The sequence below is a fragment of the Bactrocera tryoni genome, chromosome 5 (assembly GCF_016617805.1).
Source record: "Bactrocera tryoni isolate S06 chromosome 5, CSIRO_BtryS06_freeze2, whole genome shotgun sequence".
NCBI classification, from domain to species: Eukaryota; Metazoa; Arthropoda; class Insecta; order Diptera; family Tephritidae; genus Bactrocera; species Bactrocera tryoni.
This window is the reverse complement of record NC_052503.1, coordinates 17390365-17415603: the sequence shown is the minus strand read 5'-3', so window position 1 is coordinate 17415603 and position 25239 is coordinate 17390365. Positions and strand designations below refer to the sequence as shown.

The following is a 25239-nucleotide window of genomic DNA, read 5'->3' as shown; positions in this document are numbered from 1 at the left end:
GCAGTTCATTTTACAAAGTTAAGTTCGTTTTTCAAAACTATAAATAATCTTTACTCAAAGCGGGCATTTTGTTCTTTGCCGCCATCAAAAGCAGAAAGCGCTGAGGTGCTTGAACTTTGTCAGAAATTTAATCAAATACACACCAGTACCCAGTAAACCAATTGTAGAGAATACTTGCTCAATTTGACGAATTCTTCTTCGAGTTAAAGCTTTTAAAATATACTATCGTTTTGAGTATACTAATTTTAAACGCGCTGGTTAAAAAGTCTGTGAGAAAAAGTCTCCCACCGACTTAGAATTTTCAGACGACCTTCTTAGACATACTGCTATGAGCAAAAATTAGTAAGATTTTTTTCATAATTTCAATATTCTTAATTTATTCATCAAAACCTATGACGTCCACCTGAAAGTAATCGCCCTTGTTCCCAATACACTTGTATCAAGGTTTTTTCCAATCCTCAACGCAGTTGTTAATTGACTTCCGGCATAGCCTGCAATCCGCGTAGCGATTCATGTCTAATGTCCTCAATTGACTCAAAACGGTGTCCCTGGAGCGGTCATTGGAGTTTGGTGAATAGCCAGAGGTAACACGGAGCTAAATCAGGGGAATACAGTGGTTGCGGCACTATATTGGTTGAAAATGTGGCGAAAAACTCACGAAAAATCAATGCAGGATGCGACGTTGCATTGTCGTGGTGCAAAAACCAATAGCTGCCGGCCCATAATTCCAGCCTTTTTTACGAATAGCTTCGCGCCAACGACGCATAACACTCAATAGTATTCCCTGTTGAAAGTTTGGCCAGTTGGAAGCAATTCAAAGGGCACCACAACTCGATAATCGAAGAAAACCGTCAACACATACTTGATTTTTCACTGCTTGGTTTTTCGGCTTCGGCTCACCTTTGACATGATATTCGGCCGATTGATCGTCTGTTTTCGGGTCGTGTGCATAGATCCAAGACGCATCGTCAGTAATAATACGTTTTATGACATTCTGGTAGTCGGAAAGCATTGTTCCACAGACCTTAACGCGACGCTGTTTTTGGAGAAAAATTGAGTGATTTTGGAACCAATCGTGTTTGCACTTTTCTTATGCCCAAAAGATTTGATGAAAATAGTTCAAACTGACCTTTCGATATTCCAACGATGCCAGTAAGATCTCTGATCATTGATGGCCATCCTAGAGGGGGTTCGTCGTCAACACGTTTTCGATCTTCTTTCAATCAATCTAATCAAAAACACTTGCTCCAAACAAACAATTATCACCGAATGCCTTTTTCAACATTCTGAAGGTTTCGGCACCATTAATTTGATTCCACTTACAAAATCTTCTTTGTTAAATAGTTACACTCATCTTAAAAATCTTTATGTACTTCAGAAGGACAAGCGTAATGATTAGATGGCACTGACAGTCATATGATCATGAGAATTTGACCAATGAATCTTTCGGAGATCGACAAGGGGATGAAGTAATTCCAAATTTTGTTTTAAATGTATCATTAATTATTTAAGTACAATCTTTTCTTTTAATTATTTAATAAATTATTTCAAAAAAAAGTAATCATGAAAAGGATTTTTTTCCTGATTTCCAAGTGTATAAACCCCTTAAGTGGTTTTGCATAAAATCTTATGTTCTGAAAATCATTGGATGGCTGTAGTCATATCTCTTAGTATCTCATTTGTATATTTGACAATATGATGGAAAATCACTTTGCTTTATGTTAATTAAAAGATTGCTGCTTGATCAGTACTATCATCCACCTGAGCTATGCTGAATCACCAAATTCCTATGATTTGCTCTTGAGTTTTGTTACTTCTTCTACTTGCCTTGAGCAAATTTCATCTTGCCGCATTCGTAGGAGTTCTTACTTGATACTGTCCAATAGGCATCCATGCGGTAAGACTAAAAATCTTGTCGGACGCACTTTCTCCTCTGTCCAGCCTTTGCACGACTGAAAATAAAATATTTCGATAGTCTTACCCTCACCAAACCAGCAGACATAGCCGCCTCAACAAATTGGTTGCAGGCTCAAAGCGCTTCATCGATTTGTATTGGTCTTGTGATCAAGTATATAGGTGTTTTAGGTACCACAACGGATCAGCGTTCTTAACTGTCTAAGTGAGAGCCTGTTAGAATCGACTTCCTAATCTAACCTAACCTAGTATACTTGACATGTCAGCACCCGGAACCCAATTTCAACTGCTAAACTGGTTTATGGCAGTCTTTTATACTTATTATTTATTAGAAAGTTTTCAGACTTCTCTGCCAAAACTGTCAAGGATGATGGAACAACATTTTAATTGTATTCTTCAGCTTTTAATGTTTCTAGTATAAAATTTCTGCATAACTTCTCAAAACCTTACATCCAATACATCCATTGAATAAAAAACCAGGATAGCTCCGCTTATCTAGACCTGACTGTCTTCGAAACCACGGAAGTTAGGCCAAAATATTTTTCGGCGAGACTTCCAAAACGTATCAAAACATGTCGAAAACTCTGTGCTTGCAACCTATTATTTTGATTCATATCTTTGCCATGTTGACAGTTTCCAGATCTTAAGGCTCGATGGGAAAAATAAATAAATGAAATATGTATGTATATATTTTATTGTAAACTGCTACACGCTGAGCTCATTAGTCGCTCTGACCGCCACTGCTATCTAATTTTTCATTTGCGTGTTTCATATCTATTCAGAACGTGTTTCGGTTTTATCTTAAGTCTTTTATTAGCTTTTCAGCAGCTTTGCTTTTATTTGTAATTCGTTGCGTGAACTAGTTTTCTACGCTCGTCTATATTTGTCGACTTTGTGGGTGTTTGTATTCAAGCCGAACATACTTAGGTACTTATTTAGTATTCTTAATTTTGTTCTTGTTTATTTTAAAATTAATCATTGTATATGTTAAGTTCTAAGATTTCTTGCTACCGCTGTAGCTTAAAATTTAATTTTTTTAAAGCTTACCACGCAAGAAAATGGGGAAAGACTAACTTTTTAACTCAAGAAAGTTGGTTTCAAAAGCTTTTTTTACATTTTATGTGCACTAATGATTTACTAAGAAGTTTTGAAATCGCTTGATCAAATTTGACCTGGACTGCAATATTTTAATATAAATCTTTATCACCTTCAAAATAGGCTCCTCAGATCCCACTTTCATGCCAACGCTCTTTCATGCGTTTTTCTCTACAGTTATTATAAGCCTAGGCTGTTTCGGTGTTGGCCCATTTTAGGGCTATCGCTTTTGCGTACTCGTTTTTGAAAAAGACTTAGGCTTTTTGGTACGAGTCTATCATTGACATGCTTCATACCCAAAACTTTAACCAAACAATTTGGCAGCATTACGAAAAATTAAAGGGTGATCCGTTTCGAGGTTCCCTGCTTAAAAAAAATCACAGAAACTTCAAATTTAATGGGGAATGTTTATAATCATTCGAAAGAACATGTTTTGGCTTTAATTCTTTGAAGATTATCTCTTTCAAGTGTTGCCCACGGCTCCGTCTCAGATGGTCTATCCTTTGAGTCCAATTTTCTGGCGCTGTCTTGTTGAAAACAAATGTCGCCGAGATCACGAGCTTCAAATAGTTTATTATCATGGCGCGATTGAGTGTTACGTTCCCACTGACATCATTTTTGAAGAAATATGGACCGATGATTCTCCTTCCCACAAACCACATAAAACGTTTGTATGAAATGGCAGATCTTGAATCTCTTCAGGTTGCTCTTCGTCCCAAAAGCGGCAATTTTGCTTCTTTATAAACCCATTAAGTCAGAAATGGGCCTCATCGCTGAACAAAATTTGACACGTTGGATCTTCTTGGAACTTTGCAAGAGCTCATAGAACGAAGCGATGTCACTTGGGAAGGTCGAGCAGCTTCAGTTTCGGTTAAATCGGTAGTCGTAAACCAGTAACTGTCAAACACTTAAGATCTATCACATGGCACTAAATTTTCCCACGAATATCGAAAGTGGTTATAAAAACTAAGGATTTATAATTTAATAAAATCATAAATGTGTCGATTTTTTTTGTATTTTTTCTAGGTTCATTCATTTCATTACTTGTAGAAATATATTTGTACATATTTTTTATGCATTATATTTGGTTACATTTTAATGAGCTTAGTAAGCCATGATATTTCTACGCTTTCGGCTTAACGAGTTTTTTCACCTTTTTTATTTTGACTTTTGAGTTTTTTGCTCGCGGTATGTTCTAACGAATTCAGTCGTGGTGAATTTTAGCATAAGTTCTTGTTTTAAATAATCATTAATTATTTGTAGTTTATATTGTTATATTGATACAGCTCAGCTAAGAAGCATAGGGTGATTTAATTTCGCAAAAACAGTGGGTGTCTTTGTGCAAGAACTGGTTTTAAGCCTTTCTGTTTGAATTTTGATTTTTTTCTTACTACTTTGGAACATAAAGGGCTCAAATAGTGCTAATATAAAAGAAGAAAAAACGTTAACTTCGGCTGCACCGAAGCTAATATACCCTTCACAGGTGCATTTCTTTTAGTAACTATGTGTTCAGTTTGTATGGAAGCTATATGCTATAGTTAACCGATCTGAACAATTTTTTCGGAGATTACATTGTTGCCTTAGAAAATGATCTGTACCAAATTTAGTGAAGATACATTGTCAAATGTGAAAGTTTTCCGTACAAGAACTTGATTCCGATCGTTCATTTTATATGGCAGCTATATGATATAGTGATTCGATTACGGCCGTTCTGACAAATGAGCAGCTTCTTGAAGAGAAAGTGACATTTGCACAATTTCCAAAGGATATCTTAAAAACTGAGGGACTAGTTCGTATATATACAGACGGACGGACAGACAGACAGACAGACGGACATGGTTAAATCGACTCAGCTCAACATACTGATCATTTATATATATACTTTATAGGGTCTCCGACGCTTCTTTCTGGGTGTTACAAACATCGTGACAAACTTAATATACCCTGTTCAGGGTATAAATATACAATATATGGAATATATATTTTGCAAGTTATTCTTCCACCTACAGTAACATACAAAATCACATATACCCATTTTTATTAACCATAAACTTCTCCGAAAGCACCTCATCATTGTGCTTCTATTTAATTTTCTCATTTTCACGCTTATTAACCACATTATGGAATAGTTCACACCTCTTAGAATTTATGTAGAAATTTAATTATCTCCAGCTCCCTTAAACTATATTATAGTTAACTGGCTGATAGCTGGAAAAATATTTAAGCAGCGTTACAGTGAAACCCAGCCGAGCTGAACCTTATCATTTCAAATATTCATTTATGTAGAAAGCAATAAATTGTTGGGTTGCCAAGTTAATTAAAGGCATAATGTTAAGTATGAGTAAATTAAAAATCATAACAAACACATTCCAACACAAAAGCTAAACGTTGGGCACTGATGAGCTGCTCATTGAATAAATAAAGCAAAGCGCCGTTTGACTTGGTCAAGCGGCCAGCCAGCCAACCAAGCGGGAACATCATAAATAAAGAATGAATAACACAAATAAGCTTGCCATACTTGTATGTTTACAAAATATACGAGGCGGATTAAATGTGCTTGGAGAAGTGTGGGAAAGTTCGTAGCCAGCGAGAAATTCATTATCGATTTTGGTAATAAAAATAAATAAATAAAAATTGAATTATAAAGTCTTTTCTGAAACTTAAGATATAAAAAATAGTGAAATTGAAAATGCAAAAATTGTGTAGAATGTATAAAAATATTCCAATATGAAAGAATTGGAGCATAAACATCACAAAGCATAGCGCTTTCGATTTGCCACTTCTCTTTTTATATGTTTGAGCTCTCGTCTCTCGTTGAAAAAATTTGTGTGTGAAAGCAAAAACAAAATTATCTAGGTGAGTTCAACAGAAGAGAGTTCGTGGATTCCTGATAGGGTCTGAGGAATCGGAGATAATTATTCTATGCGTAATAAATTATTGATAAAACATAGAAAGTGTGAAATAAAAAAAATAAAATAAAAATAAAAAATGCTCGGTTAATTATAGCAAAGTCAAAGAAAATTAGTTTTGAAAGCTCAAAGGAAAAATCGGTCGATTTTTGGTATTACTATATTTAATAATATTTCATTTACAGAGCAAGAACTTTCGAATGAAAATCGTAAAATGCGTTATTTGACGGGATGGGGAAGGCTAAGCATTTAATTTCAATTAGATATTGTAAATGGTGATCCATTTCGAGGTTCCCCACCCTCAATCGACCGGCCGAAAACGTGAAATTATATACCGAAGCGTCCTCCAAATGGCCGCCATTGATAGTTACGTTCTCACCGGCATTATTTTTCAACAAATATGGACCGATGATTCCACCTCACACAAACCAGACAAAACCGTTGTTTTTTTCTGGATGAAATGGCAGCTCTTGAAACTCTTCAGGTTGCTCTTCGTCCCAAATGCGACAATTTTGTTTGTTTACATACCCATCGAGACAGAAATGGAACTCATCGCTGTACAAAATTTGGCGCGGAAACATCAGATCTTATCAAGATCTCATAGAGCTAAGCGATGTGGCTTGAGACGGTCGAGCGGCTTCAATTGTTGCACAAGCTGTATTTTGTACGCTTTAAATTTAAAATCTCGAAGTAAAATGCGCCAAGTCGTTCCATATGCCAGTCCAAGTTGCTGCGAACGGCGCCGAAACGACATTCCACGGTGTTCGTGTACACTCTCAACTAAGACTGCTATATTTTCTTCACTGCGTGCTGGACGTGGTCTATTCGGTTGAATATTATCCAATAATGAATACTGAGTCCCAAGATGGGTGATGGTGTTGCGAATAGTATGCTCGGTAGGCGGATTATGTTGACCATAAGTTGAACGAAGCACGCGAAACACATTTTTTACAGAATTTGAATTTTCGTAATAAAGTTGAGCGTTATTCAGACGTATGTATGTACGTACATATGATGGAATGCCAAACAATATTGAACAAGAATAAGATGACAACTTGACACGACTCACGCGTGATCTGTCTGTCAAAACCTGTCAAATAAAGGATATTGAAAAAAGTACCTCTACCTGGATCACCCATTAATTACACTTCATCAAATCGTACAAAGTTCACAGTAAGAACTTTATCGCAGTTTAGAAATAAAAAACAAGGTGCCTGGATTTATATTACCATCCGGTCAAATTTGACCCAGACTGATAAAAATAAATAGCACAGATTTCAATACAAATATTTCTTATCGCCTTGAAAATAGATTCCTACCACTACAAACAAGCCAACGCTTAATCTAACTTTCCATATATTTGTTACAAGCCTTGGCTGTGATGGCCTTCAGTGCATACGGCGAATTTTAGTTTTCGCCGTTTTGGTTAATTTTTGAAGCGCCATTCGTTAGTAAATTGGTCAATTTCGATATCTTATTTGTAGGCGTGTGATGAATGTGGGTTCCTCAGCTAAGTTTTCAAAGGATTCTTTTCGACTTCGTTTAGTTGTTAGGATCTTCTGCTATTTTTCTGGTGCCAATACGAATACTTTCAAGCACTGCTTCTTTCACTTTACCGGCGTAATTCTCATTAACAGAGGTGGATGCACAACTCGCATGAGATAAATTTTCAATGACTTCACGATCTTCACTGAAGGCTTTGGTACCAGTGAAATACTTGTATTCGTGACAAAGTAAACTTGCAAAATATTCCGAATCCGAGATTCCACTGGAAACATAAAATTTCAAGTAAACTTAAAAAATGGTCCAGTCCGAGTCAAATTTGATCATGTAGATCGAAGTAGATTTGCAAAATATTCCGAATCCGAGATTCTATTAAAAACACCAACAGATTTAAAAAATGGTCTAATCTGAGTCAAATTTGATCATATAGATCAAAGTAGAGTTGTAAAATATTCCGAAAGCGAGATTTCATTGGAAACATTCAATTTCAAGGAAACTCAAAAAATGGTCCAGTCCGAGTCAAATTTGATCATATAGATCAAAGTAGACTTGTAAAATATTCCGAAACCGAGATTTCATTGGAAACGTTAAGTTGCAAGCAAACTCAAAAAATGGTCCAGTCCGAGTCAAATTTGATCATTTGGAATATTAGTATTATAATAACCTAACATTTGGAAGATAACAATTTTGTAAGAATTAAAAAAAAAAATCATCATAAAACCAAATTTATATTAATTAATTTTCCTACAAGCATTTTAAATTACGTGCGCATATGTGGGCTTAGCAGCACTTAATGTACTCATAGATTATTGCAACGTTACAATAACATAATGGTTTGCTAACTGTTTTTCTTGCTTAGCCAAGTTATTTGCCGCTTAGTTGGTCAGCTGCTTCCAAACACACACACGCACATATACACACATATATACACACATGAAAGCGCACTCAATTAGTTACTGTTACCAGAGTCACGACAACAAAGGCGAAAGCCTGTCGATACACCAACTGAGCATGCGCCTTAATAAGCGTAATAATACAATTTATTAAATTATGCGTATAAACGTTGCACTTATATGTACATTTTGCTTTGCTAACAGTTAGCGAGCGCTGTGCAAGTACATATGTATGTATGTATGTAAGCTTGTAAGGCACGCGATAATATGTGCTGAAGTGCGAAAAAGCTACTTGGACTATTTGCTAGACTGCCTGAAGGCAAGTATATACATATGTATGTATGTATGTAGTGCAGCTCTGCTAATTGACTGTCAATGAGAATTTATAATATTTTTATGAATTACAGTTTTCCATACAAAGGCGGCTTATCTATGGCAAATAACCTACTTTCTATAGTTAGCATACTTTAAGGCGTGATTACGAGTTCCGCGAATTTATGGCATATATTTGTTGGATAAAGCTACATTTTTAGCATAATAGCAGAATTTACATTTGTAAAACTTTTTTTTTTTTAATTTTTTCCCACCATGAGGCTTACCACGCCAAATCTCTTAATCCCGTTTTGTGGTTAATTGCATAAACGCCTTTGTGTTTGCGTGTCAACATTTTTTGTATTATCGCCTCGGTGAATTTTTCAGTTTACATATTTTAATTATTGTTTGTTGTTAATTTGTGAATTTTTTTAATTAATTAATTAAATTTTTAATTTTTGAATTAATATTAAAACTTAATGTTTATTTTTTTTATTAATATTAAATTTTTAATTCTCTTAATATTTAATTTTTTAATTAATTAATTTAATTTTTTAATTAATATTAGTACTTAATTTTTTTTTAATATTACAATTTTTTTAAATTTAATAATTTTTTAATTAATGAATTTAATTTTGTAATTAATATTAATACTTCATTTTTTTATTAATATTAAAATTTTTAGATTTTTTTTAATATTAAAAATTTTTTATTTTTAATTTTACTTATTTTTGTTAATTTTTCTAAATTTATTTCCTAATTTTTTGTTTTGCATTTTTGTATATTTTTTTCACACATTTTTTTGCTTGATTTTTTTCCTCAATTTTGCTATATGAACACCATAAAGATGTATGTATGTATATGTGCATGTACATATGTATGTGCACCAGCATGTTTTAGTTTCTTGGCGCTATTGCACATTAATTAATTGCTGCTTTAATTATAAATTTTGCGTTGTTTACATTTTCGTGCGCTGCATGCCCGGGACGCTGTCGTTTGCCACTCGCTCGCATGTCTTTGCCATTTCAGCTGCTTGTCTTGTCGGTAGCGAGTATAATTAATGACTTTGGATGGCGTAGACGTATTTGTTATTATTGTTGTTGTTGTCATTATTATTTAACTCATTGTTGCTATTTCTATAATCGCTTAAATCGAGCGTAAATGTAGGTTAAGATTAACAGTTAACACCTCGCTGCATGCTACATATGGTATGCGAGTACAAATATACATACATACATACCTAGATACATATACACTTATGAATGTATGTATATGCTTAATTGCAAGAAAAGAAAGAAAAAATGCAAAAATAGAGAAATTAGCATGTATGAATTTATGTATGTATGTATGTATGGTTGGTTGAAGTATCATTTAATGTAATGACAGAAAAGTGGTCAAAATAATAATAAAAACATTTTAATTAATGCGGATCTTATTTAGAGCTCTTTTTAATATCTTTTCCAGAGTATTATTCTTTTAAGGTTTTTTAATTTTTTTGTTTTTAATTTTTTATTGTGTTAATTTTTTCCAATTATTAATTTTTTTAAATTATTTTTTCTCTTTAATTTATTATTTTTTTCTTTTAATTAATTTTTTTTTAATTAATTAATTTTTTTAATTAATTAATTTTTTTAATTAATTAATTTTTTTTTAATTAATTTTTTTAATTAATTTTTTTTTTTTTAATTTTTTTATTTTTTTTAATTATTTATTTATTTTTTTTAATTTTTTTTTTTTTAATTTTTTTTTTTTGTAATTTTTTTTTCTTCAGACGGGTAAATGCCATTCGAACTTCTTCATTCTGGATCAATAGAACACCTGCTCCATCGTCATCGATTGTGTAAACGGGTTCACCATTTCCAGGTGTTATGCTTTCACTGTCATTCAGCAGGCTAGAGAAGTGTTCCTAGATCACCTCTGGGGGTTTTACAAGAGTATGCTCCGGTATTGAAACCTTCTGTTAGTCGCCGCATCTTTTCGAGCATTACCACTGTCGGCCAGCTTGTCAAGCTCTTCATACTCACGCATTTTTGGCCTCTCTCTTTTTGTCTGCAAATATGTACGTCTCGCTTCCCTCTTCAACTCTCGGTATCTATCCCATCTCGCACATGTTGCGGTCAATTGTAACGTTAGGAGGTGGGCGGTCTGTTTTCTCTCCGCTGCGGCACGGCACTCCTCGTCGTACCAGCAGTTCTTTTGCATTTTCCGCAAACCAATGGTTTCGTTTTGCAGCAGTACGTAAAAAGCTTGAAATGTCGTCTCACAGTTCCCTTACATATATGGATGATTAGTGCTCTCACAGAGAGAGAGTGGAAGTCTAGCAGATAATAGTTCGGCTGTCTGTTGTGATTGCAGCTTTTCAATGTCGAACCTGCCTTGTGTGTTTTTTACTGCACAGAGGCGGGTGCGTATCTTCGCTACAATAAGATAGTGGTCTGAGTCAATGCTAGGACCTCGGAGCATAAACACATCTAAAACAATGGAGACGTGTTTTCCGTCTATCACAACATTATCGATTTGGTTGGTGGCTTTTCGAAACGGAGACAGACAGGTAGCTTGTTGAATTTTTCTATGCTGGAATCTAATGCTACAGATAGCCATATTTCGAGCCCCGGCAAAGTCGATCAGCCTCAACCCATTTGGGAATGTTTCGTCGTGGAGGCTGAATTTACCGACTCTAGTGCCAAAGATACCTTCTTTGCCCACCGTGGCGTTAAAGTCGCCAAGCACGATTTTGACATCGTGGCGGGGGCAGCTCTCTTAGGTGAGCTCCCAGCGCTCATAGAAGGCATCTTTGGTCACATCGTCCTTCTCTTCCGTCGGATTGTGGCTAGACATTCATCCACCGGGGTGAATGCCAGGACTTAACGACGGAGCCTCTCTCCCACAACGATTTTGCACTCCTTTATAGGACTACTGTAGTAAATTCCACAAGGACCTATTCGTTTCGGTCCTTGTCCCGTCCATCACACTTCTTGGACGGTGGTGATATCAGCCTTTAGTTTTACGAGGACATCAACCAGCTGGCTAGCGACATCTTCCCTATTAAGGGACCGAACATTCTAGGTGCGTGCCCTTAAATCGTAATCTTTAATGCGTTTGCCATGGTCGTCATCTTCTGTTTGTTTTCGTCTTTTCCTTGGGCGCGTTTCCCGTGGGGTCCCAAAACCAGCGCACAACCCTGGGGAGGGATGTTTCGCTTTCTCACTTTAAAGCGCCTACAAACGTTTTTTTGGCTATCCAGAAAATACTTGGTTTAAGGCTGGAAGTTGTGAACTGCGTGAGCCATGTGTAAAATAACTGTTTCTGGCTACTTCCGAGTGAGTGGCGCGGAAAGAATTTTCCGCACTTCTACATATGGCTCCCTCCTCCTAGTCCTGCGTTTTTTGATATACCGATCTAAAATTTTGCACGCGTTCTGTTCTCCCCAAGAGGCTGCTCATTTGTAGGCACCGTCGACATCGGATCACTATAGCATATAGCAGCTGTCATACACCCTGAGCAATCAAAATGCAGTTCTTGTAAAGAAAACTTTTTAATTTGACAAGTTATCTTAAAAAAATTTGGCAGGGAGTATTGTCTCAGACAACGGTGCTATTTCCGAAGACATCGTTTCGGTCGGACCACTATAACATTAGCTGCCATACAAACTAGACGATGGAAATAAAACTTTTTTGTGAAGAATATTTACGTGATATATTTTATATTTTTTCTTACTTTTATATTCTTTATTTTTTATATTTTTTTTATTGTTTTTTATTTTTATTTTTTTTATTTTTATTGTTTTTTATTTTTATTTTTAATATTTTTTATTTTTTTATTTTTTTTTTTTTTTTTTTTAATTTTTATTTTTTTATTGTTTTTTATTTTTTTATTTTTTTTATTGTTTTTGTTTTTATTTTATTTTTAATATTTTTTTATATTTAAAAAAAATTTTTTTAATTTTTTTTTTTTTTTTTTTTATATATTTTTTTAATTTATCATATTTTATTATTATTATTTTGGTACCTCTGTTTGTGTGAGATATCGATCTGAAATTCCGCATACGACCTTTTCTCCCAAACGGCCACTTATTTGTCAGAACCGCCGTTATCGTCCACTATAGCATATATCTGCCATACAAACAGATTTATCAAAAGCAATGTAGATATCTTTTTATACACTTTATGCTATAGAATTACACCTGCGAAGGGTATTGTAGCTATTGGTTTTTTTCTTCTTTTTTGTATCATCACATTATCTTGTTTACTATCTTAATATTGTCTTTTACTTATGTGCTTTACTTCTTCATAAATTTTCCACTTGTAAATTTTCCGTTTGTCTTCTTTTCTTTTCTTTTTACTATCTTCAAGGACTCCCAGCCGTCTAACACTCCGCTTATCCACTACCTTTGTGCGTATCGAGTCCTCTTAATAACAATGGCAAATGACAAAATCAATAGGAAACTCACACTTTTCTCCATAAATGAAAGCAGTCAACTAACTGCGTGCGCCATTAACGGTTTCTACGTCTTTCGATATTATTTATGCTTGTACAAAGCCACAAGTGATAGTAAAAAACAATGCTTACATATAACAAATAGCCAGTGGTCAATATGCCACTTTATGCATTGTGCTGGGCTATTAAAATGCCACATGCCACACGCTTACGGCGTCAGCTGTCAGGCCAGTCGGGCGCATCCGGTACGCGTTCGCATTTATTACATGACAAGGCCGTTGCAGGCATAAATACTCGCTTATGCCGATTCGAACACACATACCTGCGTGCATACATGTACATACATTAGTATGTATATACAGGTGTATGTATGTTAATTGTAGAAATGTAATAAGAAATGTTAACGCGTCCAAGATTCGCTATACAATTCTTGGCTTCTAGTCGCCTGCACACATTTGTATAGATGGTTGTTGGTATATGTATTTATGTCGCCTATTGTTTGTGTAAAGTTGGCGTATAATGTCCTCATTCTCAGCTTACCGTTTGCCTGGTAATTTATTTATTATGAGCGTGTAATCTAATCAGCTTAGCGAGTTTAGTAAATAATCGTTTATGCTTTTTTATTGTCGTATCCAATGTGTCACAATGCAATTTTCCGTTCACCACCTCACCTTTAAGAGCTGTGCGCTTTTAATTATATATATGCACGTCGTACATACATACAATGTTGCATTATCGCGTTGTGTTAAGCACAACAATAAAATATTTTGTTGCATTTACCTGCATACATATGCAGCCTTGACACATTTCGCTCGAAACTTTCTTGCTGCGCAGGGTCACTGGATGTGGGATGGGTCGCTGTAATAGCGCGGGAGTAGCCTTGACCACGTTGAGGTGTGTTTTAGCGGTATAGATTTTTAATTTAATTAAAAGTTGATATATTGGCTTCATTAGTTCTTCAATTGTATGCCACTTTGTGTTTGAAGAGAGTATTGGTCATAGCATCTTCTCTGGCCACTCTGTCGGTTCAATATTCACCACTTTTCTCAGCGTATGTCTTATGAAACCGTCGTGCTGGATATTTAGGCGTTAGACAAAGACGTGAGAGATCAAAGAGTATGCAAATAAAGGGTAATCCATTTCGAGGATCCCTACTTTTTTAAAGAAAGTACACAGAATCTTCTAACTTAATGGTTAATGTTTAATATCATTCGATAGAACATTATTTGGCATTTATTTTTTTTTTTGAAAATTATTTCTTTTATATTTTTGCCGCGCTCGTCTCACATGGTCCATCTGTTGAGTCCAATTTTCGATGACTTGTTCGAGCGTTTCGACTGGTAACTGGCGAATGACACACGTAATATTTTGCTCCGCATAGACTTTAGACTGTAAATATCCCCACAGGAAAAACTCTAACGGTGCGATATTACACGATCTTGGGGGCTAATCGATCGGCCCAAAACGTGAAATTATCTACTCACCGAAGTGTTCAGTCAATAAATCCGTTGATTGACGCCATGTGTGGGAAGTGCCGCCGTCTTGTTGAAACCAAATGTCGCCGAGATCACAAGCTTCAATTTTAGTCATCAAATAGTCGGTGATCATGGTGCAATAACGGTCGCCATTGACGGTTACTTTCTCACCAGATGAAATGGCAGGTCTTGAATCGCTTCAGGTTGTTCTTCGATCCATATGCGGCAATTTTGTCTCATCGCTGAACCAAATTTGTTTCGAAAACGTCGGAACGTCTTCTTGGAATTTTTCAAAAGCCCACAGAGCGAAGCGTCTACTAAGCAGAAGACTCATCGCAAAGCGGCGAAATTAGCCTTGAGCTCGCTGATCTATGCTTGAGACTGATGTGGTATGTCTATGCTCTACTGTAGTTACTTCAGGATTCAGGATAAGTTTGAACGCATGGCCACAGCGGAATTACAAGAAACTGCAAGCCTGATGAGCGTGCTAAATCAGGTACTTAAGTTTCACTAGTTTCAGAATGTAAACGAGTACTTAAAAGGTGCGTTTCACTACTAGATGGTTTGGTTTCCGTTGAGCTCCGCAAGCCCACTATCGTCATGAATAGAGGCCTGTGGACGACTCGCATGAAGGAAGTTTTCAATGACCTCTATCTTGTGCTAGCCTCTTGATTGGACTTCTACTTTTGTGGACTTTAGACAATATCTTCCTCCAAATATAGTCTCCAGTTAAGAGGGCGTATGCATTTGCTTCGATTACATGCTGTGGATTCCAGTTGATAGCGGTCCGGCTTGTGTGTGATCTCACCTCAGAACATGCCCGAGCAACCCCAGTTTCTTTTAAGAATTACGGTCCACAGGTGTATTTAGATTTGTGTGGCCGTAAGACCGTGTTAGAGAAAATCAAATGCCTGAAAATGCGGCAAATATTGCGGAGGCTTGTGAAAACTTGCAGCTTTTGTATGTCGGACGAGTTGAGTGGTTGGATCAGTTTGTATGCAATTTCATGAACTTAACATTAGAGTTCAGTATTTTTAGTTTGGTACGCCGCGTAATGTTCGAGGAGCTACAGAACGCTTTGAAGGACGGCGAAGGCTTGCTTGGATTTGTTTATACGGTTAATGATGTCTTCTCTTGTTGCTGCAACCAAGTAAAAAAGGATTTCACATTTTCGTGTTCAATACAATCGAGTTTGGAAGTTCTGCGTGTAGATGGTGATATATCTCAGTATTAGGCCCATTATTATATAACCTCATATACGATGGGGTGCTAAGCAGACAGCAACCAACGGACGTGAAACTAATAGCATATGCGGACGATCTCATGGTGGTAACAGTGGCTAAACGATTAGTCGACCTAAGAAACAAATGAAATAAGTGCTTAAATGGTCTACGCCAATGGTTCTGAAATCCAGGGAGATGAACTCTGCTATCAGCGCCTAAAATAGTATCGTCAAAGACAAAGGAAAGGAACAAGAGCACCAAAATTAGGCAGTAGCGGACTTATACCGGACATCCACTCCTGGTTAGGCAGACGGCATGGGGACCTGAATTTCTATCTAACACAAATACTTAACGGACAAAGGTGCTTTAGAAGCTACCTTTCAAGATTTCACAATGACATTAGTCCGAACTGTCCGACGTGTACAGAGTTGAAGACTCTTAAGGTGTATTATTTCATTGCCCTCGCCTTTCAAATGCAATGAAAAAGCTGAAAACCACACACGGTGGTAGTTTTAAGGTTGACTCTCATGAGAAATTTTCAACAGATTAGGCGTCCGTAGGTGCGCACAATAGATGAGACTTAAATGTCCTGTCGCTTCCATGAAGTAATAGTTAAACGGTGGTTCGGTGGGAGAGTCTTGAGTTGGGAGTAGGTTAGGTTTAGCGGTTTAAAGTTCTGCACTATGGCTTTCGATGCTTCCCCCTACCAAAAACAAAATGCATTTTGTTGGTTTTGCTGCTGTTAATTCGTTAATTCGGTTTGCGGGCGAAGTTTAAATGGACCAGTTCGCGTCAAATTTGATCAGAAGATATACACTAGACGAACCTTGCATCTTGAAATATGCTTCAACCGAAATCTGAATAATTCTGTGCATATGTATGATGTAGGTATCTAGGTGTAAAGGCATTACTTATAAGATAAGAACTTTATATTCTGCGAATTTTCCCGTATTTGCGCATTGTAAGTATAAGTTTGACTGCATAATAACTTTATAACTTCGGAAAAAGACACTATCTTCATACATATTTCTGTAAGCATAGCTGGTGTTAGCTGCGATTGGAGACATTTGACCGGCTTTACCAAATTCGTTGCCATCCGTAAGGTATTGCATAGCACACACATACAAATACATATGTATGTACATATGTACATATAAATGCATGGATATTGCATTGTAGTTGCTTTTGTTGCTGTTGTTTGCTATTTAGCTCAACTATCATTGTATATCTAATTCGCCGGCATTTTAGCATTATTTGGTGCTTATTTATTTTGCATTGTACATGTATAGTATATGCCTACATACATACATACATATATGGTATGTGCTTGCAAGTGCAACAAATCTGCGGAGCATCAATGGCAGCAACGAAAAACTCCAAGTCAAGTCAGCGCTGATGTTCGCACTCGTCACACTTGTTACTCGCCAGCTATTACTATTTTACCTGATTCTATGCATTTGAACAACAATAAGAGAATTTCGTGTATAAAATATGTGCACACTCTGCATGTGTGTTTGTGTGTTGCTGTAACCGCATATTGCTTGTTATGTGCGTGCAACAACCTCGTTGCAGCCACTTACACCATACGACACAGCAGCAGCTACTATTGTGTAATAGAAACGAGCACAAATTGTAGATTAAAATTAAATAAATCTCATTGTTATTTACTTGCTTGTGTGCACCAGCACACGCACACGAACACGAACACATACTTATCCAGTTATTATTATTGTGTTGCTTGTTGATAGTCGCGCAGTTGTTGTCTTCGGTTGCATTTCGTTTTCTTGAAGGTTATATTGCTGGTCTGATTGTCATCTCGTACATGCAAAGCCATATCTCAAATACATACATACTATTATATATGTATATATGCGCCTGGGAGCGTTTGCTTGCTTATTTACACTTGTAATTAGCATTTTTATGCTGTCAGATTATTTAATTTTCAACGCTTTGTGCGCTCAAAAATAAAAACAAAAATAAATGAAATAATATTTCACTCAGAAAATCAAGTTGCCCACTTGAAAATCATCGGATGGCCGGCATGCGTTGCTCGTGTGTCATTTTAATTGCTTACATATATTTTGTTAATTTATTATTTTCTCAACTTCATTGGGCGCATAAATTACGAAAACAAAAAAAGTTACGGCGAAACTGTAATACCCTTTACAGGCGTATTTCTTTTAGCATAAAAGGGCGGAAAATGATCTTTTTGATCTATTAGTTTGTATGACAGCTATATGCTATAGTGTTCTGATCGGAACAGAATTTATGGAGATTGTAGCTTCACCTTCGATAATTATTCCTGCCAAATTTCGTTAAGATAGCTCGTCAAATAAAAGAGTTTTCATAAGATTACTGGATTTTGAGCTTTCAGTTTGTATGGCAGCTATATGCTGTAGTATTCCGATCTAAACAATTTCCATGTATATTGTACCTATGTCTTAGATGATAAGCCATCCCAAATTTCGTGTTGATATCTTGCTAAATAAACAAGTTTTCCATACAAAGACTTAATTTTATCTGTCAGTTTGTATGGCCGCTATATGCTATAGTGGTCCGATCTAAACAATTTCCATGGATATTGTACCTTTGTCTTAGGCAATAAGTCATGCCGAATTTCGTGTTGATATCTTGCTAAATAAACAAGTTTTCCATACAAAGACTTAATTTTATCGGTCAGTTTGTATGGCCGCTATATGCTATAGTGGTCCGATCTAAATAATTTCCATTTATATTGTATCTTTGTCTAAGACGATAAGCCATCCCAAATTTCGTGTTGATATCTTGCTAAATAAACAAGTTTTCCATACAAAGACTTAATTTTATCGGTCAGTTTGTATGGCCGCTATATGCTATAGTGGTCCGATCTAAATAATTTCCATTTATATTGTATCTTTGTCTAAGACGATAAGCCATCCCAAATTTCGTGTTGATATCTTGTCAAATAAAAAAGTTTTCCATACAAAGATTAGATTTTTATCGGTCAGTTTGTATGACAGCTATATGCTATATAGCTCCGATGTCACCAATTTCTACTAGTGAACAGCTTTTTAAGGAAGAAAAGATGTATGCAAAGTATCTGGTCGATATCTCAAAAACCGAAGGACTAGTTCGCATATAAACAGAGGGAGAGTTGTGTATGGCATAAATACAATTTAGAGCGCCTCTCAGGTTTCCTGTTGAGTATCACACATTTCGTGGCAAACTTGACCCTGTGCAGGGTATAATAATAATAAAAATAAATCATGTTTGTGGCTATTCGATATTCACCGCATTCAGCTGCTCAAGTAAAAAAGAAAGTATAATTGCTTCCGGCCGCCATTCGCATACGAAATCCCAAAGTGGTTGTGAATTTTTATTTCAAACTGAGTTTTTTTATGAACTTCACTCTCATCCGCTGGCATTTCATTTAGCATTTTTTCACTTTCTTTCCTGACCAATTCTCGCATCCAAAACGAATTGCCGTGTTTTTCTTTAATGAACTCGCTCTCCCTGCTTGAAGCGCTGGCTATTGAACTTATCATTGTAACTGTAAACGCTATTAAATGTAAAAATCCATTAAGTACAATTTGAAAACAATGGACTGAATTACATACTCATGTAGACATATATGTATGTATGTATGTACATATGTATGTTTGGACTTACTATATGTATATGCTGATTTAATTTGTGGGAAAGTTTAGAAAAGCATTTAGAATTCTTACTTGCTGATTTATGTATGTAATTGTGGGAAAATTTTTCAAATTTGTACAAAGTACTGGAATTATTAATTTGACAACATGAGGAATTTTTACAATATTTCAAGATAAACCACAGTAATTCTAAAATTACACTGTATAACACTCGACTGAATACTTATTGTGACAAACAAATTTCGAGTAAACGATCACTAAGTAAAAAAGTAATTTTCCCGTTTTTCGAAGTTACCTTTCGATATCGAAAAATTTTACTTCGAAATTGTTACGAATTTATTTATTTTGTCAAACAAATTTTTCGAGTGATCGATCACTTATTAAAAAAGTAATTTTCTCGTTTTTCGAAGTTACCTTTCGATATCGAAAAATTTTACTTCGAAATTACTACGAAATTATTACTAATTTACTTACTGTGTCAAACAAATTTTTTCGAGTGATCGATCACTTAATAAAAAAGTATTTTTTTCGTTTTTCGAAAAACTACTTCGAAATTCAGCTTTTTGAAAAAATAATTAATAGTAACTTACCAAATAGTAGTTCGACTAAAGTCGTATCTTCGATTCGAATTCGATTTCGAAAATTATTTGTATTGTATATACATATATTTCCAAAATACTGATCCATGTTTGAAACCTTATAACATCTGTCATATAAACTCCAACGAAAACTGTTAAACATTGAATGAGAGAAAGCAATAATATTGCCCATTTTATTTCTTTTTTAGGCACTTACTTACTGTAATCAAAAATAAAAAACAAATTTCGCAAAATGGAAAAAACACAACTCGAAAAATATTGGTTTGGTCTAACACCCAGAAAAAAAGTAAATTTTTCTTTCCACACTCCTGGTTTTGCAACCAGTTTTGAGTAAAGTTATAGCGTGTAAATTCGGCTCATTTCTTTAATCTCGTGACTTTAGCAGTCAAAGGTTTCTTTAAGATCGTCTTAAAAAAATCAAAATCTTGATATTTAGTCTCATACAACATATTCGAAAATATAGTTTTTTTTTACAGTTTACAGTAAATTTAGTACTTTGAAATACAACCTTCCCAAGCGACAACGCTGTATGGGCCCTTGAAAAATTGCAAGAATATTCGACTGTTTTGAGCGAAATTTTGTTCAGCGATGAGGCCCATTTCTGAATCAATGGGTATGTAAACAAGCAAAATTGTCACATTTGGGACGAAGTACAACCTGAAGAGATTCATGAGCTGCCATTTCATCCAGAAAAACAACGGTTTGGTGTGGTTTGTAAGTCGGTGGAATCATCGGTCCATATTTCTTCGAAAATGGTGCCGGTGAGAACGTAACCGTCAATGGCAACCGTCATCGCGTCATGGTAACCGACTATTTGATGCTTGAAATTGAAGCTCGTGATCTAGGAGGTTTTTTGGTTTCAACCATATGGTGTCATTCCCACACATCGCATCAAGCAATGAATTTATAGAAAGAACACTTCATCTCAGACGTAGCCGCGTCCAATAAGTGCCAAAGAATATTCTTCCGGATGATAATAAACATTCCCCTTAAATTTGAAGTTTTTGTGTTGTTTCTTTAAGAAAGTAGGGAACCTCGAAATAGATCACCCTTTATTATATATTTCCCTGGGCATTACCTGTTGCAGTCCGTATTTCGAAGAAAATTTTCTACCATATAATATTTATGCTTCTTGAACTCTTGCTTCTAGTCGTAGGGGCTCGTGAACTACTTAATAAATTAATTTGAACGCTGTCAAAGAGAAAAACTTGATAAATGCAAGTGTTAAGTTTTGCCAAAAGTCCGCAGATATGTAAATCGACTGTTGAGAGTAGTTTGGTACTCAAAAAGGGGTTTTAGACATTAGTTAATATTCAAAAATCTGAAAAAGTTTATCCATTATTTTGCTAACACACGATGAATGCCACAAATAGCGTTAAAATATTTTTGTTCCTCCTTTCCTTTGCAGAGACGAGCATTTTGTAAACCAAACGAACACAAACGATAGCAGCGATTGCAAAATACGAACTTTTTCGCCTCGTTTTGCATACGAAAACTAAATTTATTTTGTAAACAAACAACAGTCCAGCCGCCAGCAGCGTCGAATTCATTCATTTGTGAGTAGTCGGCGGAACGAACAATTGTTGGTGTGCTGTTGGCAGTGTACCGTTGCTGCATGAATGCACAGCTGCAGCTGGACGACGAGCGCGCAGAAGGCGGCGGAACAATAGGAAGTGCCAACAGCAGCACTGAACGCTGAATAGTGGTGGCAACAAACATGTTGCAACAAATTAAGTGGCAACAACAGCAACTGCAACGACAATATAATAATAAACAACAAACGCAGCAACAACAACGAATAACGAAATAACCAAACAACAATAAATGAACGAGTGAAAGGTACGAGGGAACGAACGAGAAGAGACGAGCAGGCAACGAAAGCCACAGACCAAACATAAAGTGCAAATGCAAATGCAAAAAGTCATTCCACCAGCCAGCAGCACACAGTTGTGGCCTTCAATGGAGGCGGCATAATAGTTTGGTGAATGAAAGCAAAAACAACAACAAAAGACGCAAAATAAATAAAGACTTCGCTATAACGTCACACATGTGTACGTACGTAAGACAACAACAGCAACAAATAAAAACAACTATAACAATAACAAAAACAAAAGACTAACCAATCAACGGAACAAACAACTGTTGCTGCTCGCAAAAAGCAACTAAATTTAGCTGCTGCAACAACAAACCCAACAAACTAACCAAGGGACATTCACACTTCTCCACTGTCATCGCTGACGCACGAAAGAGCTGGAAGCAGCATAGCAGGAGCCAAACGAAAAAAGACGAAACACAACAGTATTTGTGCAATTTGCAAATTTTTATTTTAAGGTGAGTCCTCCAATCGATACTTGTGGGCAACGGCATGTTGTTGTGTTGGATATACATACATAAATATATATACATATGTACATATATACCTGTAGGAATTTGTTACATTCGGTTAGGTATGTAGGCTGATATTCGTGAGACCACGAATGGTCCATTTGGATTGCTAGTGACGCTTGCATGTTGTGATGCCCAGCCAAGTATGGATCAAAATGACCGTTACTTATCTGCAAAGTGTGATAACCGTGATGCTTCAACCTTAGTTTGGCGAATGCTGGATAGTGCGAGAAAGTGTCTAGGTGTTCAGCTCATCGTCCTCCCTAGAACTTTGACCCTCCAAAATCTTTAGTCTCACCGCGTGAATATCAATATGGTGTTAGGATATCATTGCAGCATTGTGAACCTTGCTAAGAGCTTACCCAGTATCTTTTGCGTTCCACTCTGGGTCAGAAGGCTCTCACAAATCGCCAAGGGCTGATTTGCTGACCAATCCTTGTTGAGCTCGCGCGTAGCCCATAGATTTAGTACTCGAATGCACGACGATACCGGAACGCCTACTTGTTGCCATCGTAATGGCATTTGGGTAAGCCCTTTCTAGCAAGCTCATCGATTTTACAGTTTTTGAAGATTCCGCTATGACCAGGCACCCAGCCAAGTTGAATGTGTAAGTAGCTTGATGTACTGTCAGCCAGCTCAAGGTCTGTAAGGCAGCTCTGCTGCCGGAGTGAACGCATACCTCCTTAAAAGAAGACGCACTTCGTTGAAGTACATCTCCAGCTACATTAATAGCTTCTACTTCTGCTTTAAAGACTCTATAGTAGTCTGGCAGTCTGAAACTGGAGTTGATTTAGAGCTCCCCTCCAACCTTCCCCTTGAGTTTCGTTCCATTCGTGAAAAAGCTCACTGCGCCTCTTCTCCAGTGACTCCGAGCCATCCAGATATCTGCGCAAAAAAGACGTCGATACGAGTAGGTTTCGCTGTGCAGCGGTCCAAGTTATCAGGGTTGCAATCGAAGTGCGACAGGATTTCGGAGTATCGGATCCTTAATATGTCCGGCCGAGTCCATCCGTGAAAAAGCTCACTGCGCCTCTTCTCCAGTGACTCCGAGCCATTCAGATATCTGCGCAGAAAAGACGTCGATACGAGTAGGTTTCGCGGTGCAGTGGTCCAATTTATCAGGGTTGCAATCGAAGTGCGACAGGATTTCGGAATATCGGATCCTTAATATGTCCGGCCGCGTCCGATAGCAACATTTGAAACACTCGTTTACAGAAATATAGGGCACCCAGAGCATTTCTCACCTTCTCCTCAACTTTAGAATTCCACGATAGATTAGAATCCCACACTGAGGGAAGGGTTACCTCGATTTTATACCTCCTCGTAAATAAAACCTTTCCGCCCGGTTAGCCACCACACTGAGGTACCCTTGTCTTAACTCTTAGACGATATCCAGGAATTTTTCTTTTACCATCAAAGCAACATCATCTGCCTAAGCTATTACCCGACGGCCTCGTTCCTAGAGTTCTTTCATTAGGTAATTTACTGCTAAGATCCAGATTAAAGGCGACAGAACCCCAGGTTTCTAGGTCTAACTGCTCTTATTGTAATATTTTCTCAAATTTCCTACGGGTTATCTACCAAATAGTCGCTTTTCGAGGATGCCTACAAATTTGTCGACTGCTCGTCGTATGACAGGCACGATTGTATAATATTTGTATGCATGCATACTTTATATGTAAGTAAGTGAGGGCACTAGCCAATTTAGTCCTGTCCTTCGTCATTACCATTTCCCCAACAATAACTCGATTGCAGTTCAATATATGGCGGCGCCATCAGGCTGTCACAAATCAATGTTGCATGACGCCACAGATTAATGTTGCTGCAATATCACTGATGTGGCATTTATGTTAATGACGCTGCCATCAATGTTTATTTTTTGACTATCCCAACAATCTTCATCCGGTTGACTGCCGCATACCATACTTGCAACGCCGCTGCACATCTGCATTTATGTGTAATAAATATTTGTGTGCAACAGCAATAAATCGGCGCGTGTGTATTGATGGTCCATAACATGACGGCCAACACAAAAGACTCAAAACTCAATCAGCGGCGGAACACCTATTGTCGATTTGTGCAAATCATTTGTGGGATTTCCTTCAATCACAGCGATTTATGTTGCATGCAACATTCGTTTTTTGCTTTAGAAATGCCATTGTAAAAAGTAGTGAGAGTTTTGTCGAAAGTGAATGTGGCAAATAATAAAATTTGCTGCAACTCCAAAGTGGCAACAAATATTGGGTAATAAAATGTGAAGAAAAGTAAATGGGCAATTGTAAGTTGCAAGTTGCGAGTTGGTGAAATTGCCATGCCAATGTTGCTGTTGTTGTTTTGAAGAATATCATGTTTGGTAGCTTGCTGTTTTTAACACTTTATGCGCGAGTGAAAGTGAGAGCTGCATTGATTAGCAGTTAACAGTTTCAGTTAACAGTATCTTATCGCTGGACCCTTCAAAAGTGGTGAATTACATAAATTATTTATAGTACATTGACTCTGTCTAGTCAAGTGATATCATTGGAGTTTTTAGTAGTCCATATGAGTTCATTCGAAACATTGCATTGGCTATGAGTTGGAAATAATTTTGTATCAAAGGGGTTAAGTCTCCATAAACACTAAAAAAGTTAAGCTTTTAGTTATAGTTTCAGTTAGTTGTTAAGTAATATTTAGGGTTTACACCCAATTGACTTTTAAGTCGAGTTTATTTCCAATGTGGGTGTGTTAGTTGTAGGGAGTTTGCTCTTGGTCTTGTTAATGTATGGAAGCTGGGAGTGGTTCAAACGGGGTTTTAATTAATTGTATATCTATGGCAAACAAGTCATACGAATTTCTTTTCAGAAATTTACTGAGTCCTCTGTA

The 25239-nt window shown here is 36.5% G+C and overlaps 1 protein-coding gene across 8 annotated transcripts in view; it reads left to right on the top strand.

Moving 5' to 3' along the window:
- LOC120776380 overlaps window positions 1-25239 on the top strand; it is a 208437-nt gene that overhangs the window by 59304 nt on the left and 123894 nt on the right. For all 8 annotated transcript variants that reach the window (XM_040106990.1, XM_040106986.1, XM_040106989.1 and 5 more), the window contains exon 2: window positions 21404-22326. The gene's annotated coding sequence lies outside the window, so the exon portion shown is untranslated. The remainder of the gene's footprint in view (window positions 1-21403; window positions 22327-25239) is intronic.